Here is a 10,911-nt window from a genome sequence, read left to right as displayed (position 1 = left end):
TGACTTTAACCTTTGGTTTCTATCTGTAACTCAGCCACCAGTTGATCAAACCAGAAACCGAACTAGGTATCACCCAAATGAAATTTAATTAGTAGGACATATATAATAATGGATGACCAAAACCTTCATTGTTAAGCAACATAACAAAACGGGGCCCTTATTGAGGTCCAATACTTGATTGCTTTAGCAATGAAAACATTTTACTTTGATAAACGACCCATTGAGATCCAACCATTTTTGTTGGTAACTGGAAAAATTAAAAACGACTAAAATCTCTCGAAAGTTGTTCTAGCCAAATCATCCGCCAAACAGCTTTGTGATTTTTCTTGGTGGAGTAACAAGGGTCTGTCACAAATTTCCTAGTCTTGGGGTGAATGATTTGCCTTAGACCAAACCGGGGAAGAGATTAGATGAGGTGCGTGAAATCTAGTCCGGACACCCCTTACTTCTGTACCAAAAGAGAGAGGAAGGAAAGGGAGAAGAACAACGAAGAAATGATGCAAATTACACCAAGAATGCCCAACTAAACCAAATACCATAAGAACTTCTCATTAAACTGATATCGTTGTTAGTTCTTCCAATGCTTTCAAAATGCATTACTACAATATTGCTTTTAAATTGCATTAACAAACCAGAAAATAAAAGGCGGATAAAAAAAAAACCCAGAAAATAAAGGAGTTCCAGATACAACGGGAATCCAAAACTGCAGAAATTTTTAAGGCTTAACAACCTCAATCATCACATACAGCTTGAGATTTTCCACGAACTGTGGCCAACCAACTTCCCAAACGAACCCAATGCGGGACAGCCCTTTGAAGCTACCGTCGTCACTTGTACTCTGAAATTTTCTTGATGTCCTTGACTTTGATGGACTCAATTCCAACTGTGTATTGTTTTTTCGTCTCGGCAACTACTAATTGGGTAACTTGCTTCGGCAAAAAGGGCAAACCAAAGCCTTTGAAGCAGCTGTAGAGGGGTTAGGCTTGTTGTGGCAGCACGGAGCTATGGTGCAATTGGCACACATTTGATGACCACATGTTCGGACCTCTCAATTGTGCAGAATAGATCAGAACATATGCAGCACAGCTCGACATTGCCAGCCTGATCAAATTGTTATTTTGTGCAGCAGGCCCCCAAACGACACGACCGCAACCCGACGATCGTTGATAGCCATGATATTGGAAAAACAACAAACCAAACATATCCGAAAAAACAATGGAGAAACCAAAAAAAGTAAAAGACTGGGAAAACTAAGTGCCAAAGAAAGGCATTCATACCGTGTACTGGAAAAACATTCAGTAAAAACTCAACAACATATTCCCAAATACTTGCTTTGGCTAACATCAATCACTTTCACTACTGCATTTTTTTATCAAGGGCTATAATATCATTATATCAGTTAAACCGCTGACATTTGTTTTCTGTTTCATAACGAAGTTAATTTTAGTCATCCCATCCCGTAGCATATAACCTTCAAGAAAGGGTCACTCTTTTTCAATGGGCACAGCTGTCTTCGTGGTACATGACCAAACTATACACTATTACCTGAAGATTAACGTATGATGGATTCAGACCAATTGCAAAAATGCAAAATTTTGCAATTTTTCAAGCCTAAGGATCCTCAAGAACAGCAAGAATATATATCGTCTTCACAAAATGTATATATATTCCATAAGACTCAACAGACAAACATAAAAAATGTCCACAGCACTGTAAGAGTTTCAGATTTCAAGGGAGCTTTCTGCATGAGAAAATAACTTTAGAACAAAATTCATATGAAGAAACTGAAACATCTTATTACACAAGCACACAGGACAAGATCATGTCAATGTGATCACCAATTTACGGGAATGTAGTCAGCAAACAAGACATGCAACTTAGATTTAAGTAAACTGTCATGTTAATGTTTATTATGTCACCATCCTGCACAGGAATGACCATTTGGGATGAACAGCTTGAATTTAAGTGACCAGCACTAGGCAGGGAAACTGCACTACCTGTAATTGGTGAGAATCAGGTATTCCGGGGCACACGCACTCATTGACTGATGTGCATACACTCTCTCGAAATCCCCCATAGCCAAGACGTGAAGGATAAGCACCAGAACTAATAATCATTTGGTTCACTTGCTCTATCAATTTCATTTGTTGTCACTGAAGGCTAATCAAGAAATAAAATGATGTAGATAGCGAGTCATAAAGACACCTGCAAGTATCAATGGAGCAAAGGCTTTAGAGAGATAGGAACAGTATAATTCTACCATTCCATAAACAAAAAGGTTGGCCAGAAATGAAAAAAAAAAGCAAATCAAAACCAAAAACCTACAACTTACAGGGGCGTTTCTGGGTGCCGTCTTTAACAAAAACTCCATTCATATGCCACAAACTATAGGCTACGTGGTATACAAATGGTGAAAATACTTTCAACGGCGCCCCTTATATTTCTCGAGTTTACAGTGGTCATTTCATTGCATTTGATATTGTAGACATAAGAACAAGTTCCTTATCAATGTCTCAAAATACCCTTAATTTTTTTTATATTTTTTGATCGGCAAAAAGAATTTCATTAGAAACTTGATAAGGGTACATCAAGGAAAAAAGAAACCTAAACCATGATATTGATACATGGGATAGGGAAAAAGACTTCCAATAAAGAATTGGAAGAGAGAAACATGGAAAAGAAAACAGCCCAAAACAGTAGGCCAGAAAAACAGAATTAAGATGGAACCTAAACTAAGCCAACGAAATCCAAAGATATGCACCAGATAGCAGCTTCAGACCTCAAACCAAACAACCGATTCAAAGCCTGATAAGATTAGCAACCTCAGTAGTCGAAAAAGGTAGTCAATCACCAAATTGTTGGCACCAAATATAGCAGATCTCATCAGCAGCAGCAGCTCAGAATGACAGAGCAAGTCACAGAAATTCCCAGTTTTCACCTCAGAAACACAACACTGATGACAGATTACAACATCCCTTATCCCTCCAAGAAATTGGAGTTGAAAAAAGGAATTCATAGCATCAGACTGAGAAAGAAAGGGGCATGCCATAAGGTCTGATCCTTCAGAGACAAGGCAGACTCAGGATATATAGAACAGCTAACAAAATCCAGCAGTAGTGCAGCGAATCACAAGTTGATCAGCAGCATTAGCAGAAAAAAAGAAGAGCAAAACTAAGCATTGATGATTGACCTCAGTACCTCTTAGCCGGTTAGCCCTCCTCAAATAGTTGGGAGTTGAAGAGAGGTTGGATATGTTCAAAACTGAAAGGTCTTGGCCCTCCACAGATGGGAGTTAGCATAACAACGATGGCAGCAAATGGATGGAGAAAGCAGCAGCAATAGGATGGCAGCATAAGATAAGGCCAAATCCCAGAAACTTTCAAAATTAACTGAAGCAAATTGAGCATTGATGATAGGTGGCCTCAAAACCTCTTAGCCCTCCAACAGTTGGGAGTTGAAATAGGATGGATAAGATCTAACTGAAAGCTCTTAGCCCTCCAAAGATTGGAGTAAATACCCTTAATTATGATTACATCCATCTTTCTTTGAAGGTAATGACACACGTTTAGAGTAGTGGAACCATATTCCTTCTATAAGAAAAATGCTTGCCACATGTATGTCCAATTCCTTTGGTAGAATTTTTATCAAAGAGGCACATCTGTTAGTAAGTATAACAAGATGAGGGCCAAAAGCCAACCTTGATGCTAACTTCTTGTGGCTAGCAGTCACCTCTCACTTTTTCTACCTCTTATCAAGCAAGTCACTGATTTACAAGCATGCCTTCCATGAAAACGAAGTCAAGTTTTCAACGCAGAGTAAAGTCATCACTCTAGAAAAGAGCCATATTTCTCATTTGCACAATCAGTAAGGACAAATCAGGCTGGAACACGCGACATCGACACAAACCAAACAAAACCGAGCCTTGTGTCCCAATCAATTGGGAACACATTGGATATAGAACATATATTTTATAGGTGTATTGAAAATATTCATGTGGGAAAAACAACTGGAAAAGAGACACAAATAAGGTCAATATTAGGGACATACAAATCATAACCACTTAAAAAAAGTATTCAAAAACTAATCATCCATGAGAGTTCGACTCTGGCCCCATTTTTAGAAATTGTATTACGTCCTATTATCTTACTAACGTGTCCCCTATGAGTCCAACAAGAATAAAATATAAGAAACATCAAACATATATTTAAGTGTGTCCAACACGTATCCAAAACTTGTTTTGTCATGAGACGGAAACGGATATGCGAAGTTTGGTTGATAGTGTACGTGCTTCCAAGGTTATAGTTCAAACTGCCCAAACAACATTGGTATGGAATGATTGGTCTATTGATTGTGTGATACAAACAATCAAAGAACAATGCAAACTATATTCAGGTTGATGGAGGGAAACGATGAAGATTAAGGGGTCATGAGAGGGGACGTAAGTCGGCACCACCCATGCGGAAATCCTTGCTCCGCAGTCCGCCCTCGCTCATAAACACCATAAGAAGGTTAAGAAAATATCCATTCTACAAAGAAAACTCAAAATGCAACAAATTCAGCTTTCTTTTCAATACTTGTAATCAACAAATTCATTTCTCAGATGAAGCAACATGTACAACCTTGTGAGACAAGGTTAGGGATCAAAATTGATTCCAAGCATGCAGAAGCATTTAGTTATTGCCTCCAAATGTTCTACATCATGGGCCCATGGCCTTCCAAGAACTTTAGGTTATACATTTATTACTTGGACACTAGTGCAACTTTCAAACTACTAACAATTCCTAGCTCACCACTTTCTACAGTGGAAGTGCAAAAATGACATCAAGAGAACCCAAGTTAAAGCATATCTCTTATCTAACTACCAGAGGTTCTTGCTCAAAGTCCAGGACACGAGAGAAAGCAGGATCACATGCTTTGAAACAATGCTAAAAGTCAAGGAAACTTTGATTCATAGACAACCTACTGGCTACTGCACCTACTCCTATTAAGATCTCAGCCGTAATGGCATAACTACATCAAACAGCTGGCAACAAAACACAAGTTCCTAATCACAACCACCCAAACTACAACCAAATTCTCCTGAAAAAAACCTACGCAATCTGCCCAAGGAACACGAAAAGGAGATGGAGATACTTATGTCGACTGAAAGTATACAATACTGGCTCAATAATCCCAGGTCCATTTGGCATTCCAATCCAATTGACAACTTGTACGCTAACATTTCATATGACAGGATAAGCAAACTCAGGCAGAAGATTAAACTCAGTTTTATCAAAACCAAAATGTTACTCGGTAAATAAAGGTCAACGTTCAAATATCAACAGCTAAGCAGGCAAGCATAAAAGTCCATGAAAATATCTGACAATAAGTAAATAACGTACAGGACTCATAGTAGCAGACACAATATTAATGAAGAGAAACACATTACGAAGCAAATGCAAGCAAAATTAGATTCGGTAGTAAATTACAAAACATACTTTTGTTAGTTTCTTACCCGAACCAATTTCCCGCCAGAATTCAAGACCAGAGCAGCAAGCTCGCATGCAGGCGATGCCTTCAGAATCAGGAGTTGGATGTTCGCTAGAGAGTTCTGGTAAAAAACTGGAACCCACATATGGAGGCTTTGGTATGTGGTCAGTCCCTAGAAGCCGTTGGATAGTTCTTCAACCACAAATGACATGAGTAATAGTCTGTGTTTGTTTATATGAGAGAGAGAGAGAGAGAGAGAGAGAGAGAGAGAGAGAGAGAGAGAGAGGCATACTGATTGCGGTGTGGAATCAGGTGCCTGCTTTCTGCCCCAAAAGCTGCTCGGACACGGTAAAAGAATAAGACTCCCAACACCATTTCAAAAGATGGGGGTTCAATCTTCTACTATACAATGTGCCTCAGAGGAGGCATCCGGACTCTTGTTGTATGCATTGAGAGACTGTAGAGGGTCCTTTGTGGTTGAGGGTCTCTTTATTGATGACTCCTCATAGATTGTGGAGAGGGTAGGACCTGGGGTGGAAGTCACCATGAAGTAGGAGCATGCCAGGTGGAGTGTTAATCATATATGGGACCAAAGGACCAAAGCCTAGTGACGGAATGTGGGAGAGAAGTAAAGGGATGTTTACGGCTATCACAAATAAATCAAAAGTGTCTAAAACTAAATAACATTCCATCGGCTTTGGAAATCCTCCACACGTAGCCTACGGCATTAGTGAGCTCTGCGCACACGCCAACCTCTAATATTGTGTCGGCAATAGTGCTTATCTCATTCTAAGATATACAGTAACAAACGTTAGATTACTTAAGACTATTAAACAAATCAAATTCGAATAAACTCAAAAGTACCTCGCGACCCTCATACAGGTGGCGGTTGTAGTGGAATAAACAACCTCAGTAAATCTGTACAATCTCAAAACTATCACTCTCCTCTCCTTCTTATGTGTTTGTTTTGCGAGGATGTACCTCATTGTTAGCTTCACAAAACTCTCACTTTAATTACATAAACATCCATTGTCAAGTAATTGGGAAAAACACAATATATTCTCTCAAGGTATCTATTAAGCGATACCGAAAAAAGTGTCCCAACACCAAACATACTCTCCCAAAGTTTAAAAATAAGTCTTCTCTTCAAAGCCGGCGTCCAAAACACCAGATGGTATAGCGCCCATGATACATAAACCTTCTCACTATAACACAAAAAAATAAAAGTTTAGTAGGTGATTTTCTAATACAAAACTTTTAGGACCCAAAACTATTACCTCCAAATGGTCCAAAGTATTAAGCCGCTGAAGGAAATCAAAGAGGTCTTTCCCTATACGGTGCGCCTGATAGTACCGGGTGTTTGATGTGTACCGGGTTTGATGTGTACCGGATTGACAAGGCAACTGAATACACCATGCAATATGGTATAAATCGCTTGTTTATGATGTCGTGGTGTATTCATTTGCCCTTGTCAGTCCAGGACACATCAAATACCCGGTACTTTCAGGCGCAGCATATAGGGAAAGACCTTCTCAATTTCCTTCAATGGCTTAATACTTTTGCCCATTTGTAAGTAATAGTCGTTGGGTCGTAAAAGTTTTGTATTAGAAAACACCTACTCAACCTTCTTCTTTTTTTGTCTTCTTTTTTTGTCATAATGAAAAGTCTTATATATTGTGGGTGCTCAACCATCCGGTGTTTTGGCTGCTGACTTTGAAGACAAGAATTATTTTCAAGCTTTGGAAGAGATGTTAGGTGTCAGGACACTTTTTTCGACATCGCTTGATAGATACCTTGGGAGTATACATGGTATTTTTCCCAATTACTTCGCAAACACACAAGGAAGAGGAATAGTTTTGAGATTGTATGGATTTACCGAGGTTGTTTATTCTACAACAACTGTCACCTGTATGAGGGTCACGAGGTACTGTTGAGTTCATTTGAATTTGATTTGTTTAACAATTTTAAGTAATCTAACATTTGCTACTACTTTATGACAATTGTTTGACATGAGAGGATATCTTAGAATGAGATAAGCACTATCGCCAACACAATGTTAGATGTTGGGGTGTGCGCAGAGCTCGCTAATGCCATAGGCTATGCGTGGAGGATTTCCAAAGCCGATGGAATGTTATTTAGTTTTAGACACTATTTGTGATAGCCGTAAACATCTCTTGACTTCTCTCTTCATGGTGATTTTCACCCCAAGTCCTAGCCTCTCCACAATCAATGACGAGCCATCAATAAAGAGCCTCTCGACCACAAAGGGCCATCTATAGTCTCGTCTCTCAATGCATACAACAAGAGTCTTATGCCTCCTCTGAGGCACATTGCATAGTAGACGATTCAATTACCGTCGAATGCTTGAAGTGTATCATAAGAGTGTTCTTGCAGCGGTGCATGGCATCTTCGCTACTTTCCTCTCAAGCAAACCCTGAACCTCCCCAGCACCAATATTCCCAAATTGAGGAAAAGCCATTCTCTAACAACCAAACACAACCGGAAAAAAAAAAATAAAATAAAATAAAAATAGTCAAGCAACAACATGCAACAATAACCTCAATATCTTTGCTAGTTTTTTAACATCTAAAATTTATGCTCCAAAAGTTAAAATTTATAAATAAATAAAAATTGTCTTAGGTCCATTATGTGAATTTCATAAACCCCCAAGTCCACCTATTAGTTTTGTAAGGTGTCAAGTCCTATTTACAAGGTTCATAATAAGCCCAGTCCACTCCCTAGGGTAGGGTACCCTAGGGTTTAGGCACTTTCATAGGATTTTATGGCACATTATTCTATATAGGGTAAGTCGGTAAGGTACCCTAGGATTTAGGCACTTTCATAGGGTTTTAGGGTACACTTTCCTATCATAATATTTTAGTAGTTTATGCACTTTCATAGAGTACCCTAGTGTGTAGGATAGTGGACGCTTACAAAAATAATAGGTGGACTTGTAAGCTTATAAAATCTCTATAGTGGACTTATCACCAAATCTCCCTAAGCAATTTGTCTAGAAAAAGTGGAGATTCAAATGAGGTATGTATAATAGTCTGTCTTACTCGAAGAGAACAATACCAATGCTAAACTTTAGTTCAACAAGGAAACAACAAATACCCATTTCCAAACAATTAGGGCTCCCTGTTCAACCAAAAAGAAAAAGGGCTAAAAGGCTAAACGGGAATGGAGAAGGGACGAAAACAGGAAGGTGGTCGTGGAGGGCAGAAAAAGTAGAACTCCTCAAACATTTTCAGAACTAAATACAAGGAGAAGAAAAGAATTCAAGACAAATCATATATAGACAAGTGACAATCAAAAGTCAAAACAAAGGAAAGACAGATTACTTACCAAAATTAAAAAGGAAAGACAGATTCATACTGGTCCAGCTGATGATCGAGAATGAGAGAGACCAAGCAACTTAGGAAATCAATATTCCGTGGCTCAGGATTGATTTTTGGAAGGAGTCTCTGGAACGAGAAATAGAGTCCAAGAATAAGATAATGGGTAAAGAAACAAAAAACCCAGTTCCTACTTTTTGCTCTACCCAGCAATAAGCTGAAGTTGCTTTATGTTAGGGGTGGCAAATTGAACCCATATCCATTAACAAACCCAAACCTATCAATTAAAAAATAAACCCAATCCAACCCATATATTAGTTGGGTAAGAATGGGTCCAAACCCAACTAACCCATTATTAGTTGGGTCTTAATTGAGCATTAATTGGATCAACTAAAATGACTCAATGGGCATGAAAGTAATCCATGAAAATTTTTCATCCTTTACAAGATTCCCAATGAATGTAGCCCACCCCCTACCACACCACCGCCGCCGCCGCCGCCGCCACCACGCCACCCTCACCACCCCCACCACCACGCCACCACCACCGCCGTCTCCGTTACCACCACCGCCGCCGCCACCACCACCACCACCATAATGTCGCTGCCGCCACCACCACCTCAACCACCGCGCCACACCCGGCCACCGCCACCACCACCACCATAATGTCGCTGGTTTTCATGTTAAACTGCCAGCAATAAAAGTGGGATTGCGTAATAAATTTTTGCAAGATTAAAACTCGTCCAGATCAACTACAAAAATTATGACATTCCATCGGTATACTAAGAGACACATAACCATCGGTTTTATATGACATTCCACCTCATACAATGCAAGATATACCATTTATAGTTGGCATTCAGTTTCACCTTAACCAATTATCTTCATGTGAAGATCCTCTGGGGTGGCATTTATTTTTTTCAAATATTACTTTTACATTCATTGCTCTACATGAAAGGATGTTGCCATCACTGAACGAATGTTTTGGACTATATACTCTCTTTAAGATCACTGAACGAATGTTGTGGTGGTGGCGGCGGTGGTGAGGGTGGTGTGGTGGTGGCGGCGGCGCGGTGGTGGGGGTGGTGAGGGTGGCGTGGTGGCGGCGGTGGCCGTCGTGGTGGTGGCGGCGGCGGCGGTGAGGGTGGCATGGTGGTGGCGGTGTTGTTGTGGTGGTGAGTAATTGGGTTAATTGGCGGGTCGGGTTTGATTTTAAATAAATGGGTCGGGTCGGGTATGGATAATTGAACTCATAATTAATGGGTCTAAATGGGTCAATGACCCATTATAGACCCAACCCACTTATAACTTGCTCATTTTAACTCAAACCCGCCCATTTGACACCCCTACTTTATCTGGGCATTATCTGGGCATGGCTCTGTTTTAGCTAAAAGTGGGTACATAGCTAGGGTTTTTTTTTTGAGCAAGTCTACACTTCCCGATCGGGAAATCCCGATCGGAATCCCGACGCCCCGCCGGGAATGCTCCGGCCACCGGATGGCCGATCCGAGCCGTCCAAAAATTTTAAAAAAAAAACCGAGTGGGCCTTTGTAAGAATAAATGGTATCCGACATGTGTAAGTGGCCGATCCAAGCACTCCATTTTTGTGTTTGGATCGGCCAAAAATGAAGTGTTTGGATCGGCAAAAAATGGAGTGCTTGGATCGGTCACTTACACACATTGGATGTCGTTTATTCTCACCTAAGCCCACTCGGTTTTTTTTTTTAGAATTTTTGGACGGCTCGGATCAGCCGTTCGATGGCTGGAACTTGCCTGGCAGGGCGTCGGGATTTCGATCGGGATTCCCGATCGGGAACTGTAGACTTTCTGTTTTTTTTTTTTCTTTCTTCTGAAATTCTCAAATAGCTGCTAGGCTTCTGTACATCCCCAACCTTTCATCAAATGCATCAGTAAATTACGCTATGTTTGGATTGATGTTTGAAAATTTTTTTGAAAAATAGGAGGGGTAATAAGAACATCTGCAATGTAATAATCAAAAATGAATAATCAAAACTTGCCACGTGAGCTTTTGATTATTCATTTAGAGGGTTGCTAAAGTTAGCAATGTGAAGTCTCACATTGTTATTTTTGATTATTCAAATGCCCAAAT

At 39.9% G+C, this 10,911-nt stretch overlaps 1 long non-coding RNA gene across 1 annotated transcript; it reads right to left on the bottom strand.

Annotated features, from left to right (window-relative positions):
- Positions 1–517: 517 nt before the first annotated feature.
- On the bottom strand, positions 518–9,030 carry LOC131301416 (uncharacterized). The gene is made up of 2 exons (XR_009191276.1): positions 8,845–9,030; positions 518–5,804 (listed from the first exon to the last, which is right to left on the bottom strand). It is a non-coding gene; the product is annotated as an uncharacterized LOC131301416 (long non-coding RNA).
- Between the last annotated feature and the right edge of the window lie 1,881 nt (positions 9,031–10,911).

This window comes from Rhododendron vialii, chromosome 9a, assembly GCF_030253575.1.
Source record: "Rhododendron vialii isolate Sample 1 chromosome 9a, ASM3025357v1".
NCBI lineage: Eukaryota > Viridiplantae > Streptophyta > Magnoliopsida > Ericales > Ericaceae > Rhododendron > Rhododendron vialii.
This window is presented reverse-complemented; position numbering and strand designations above follow the sequence as displayed.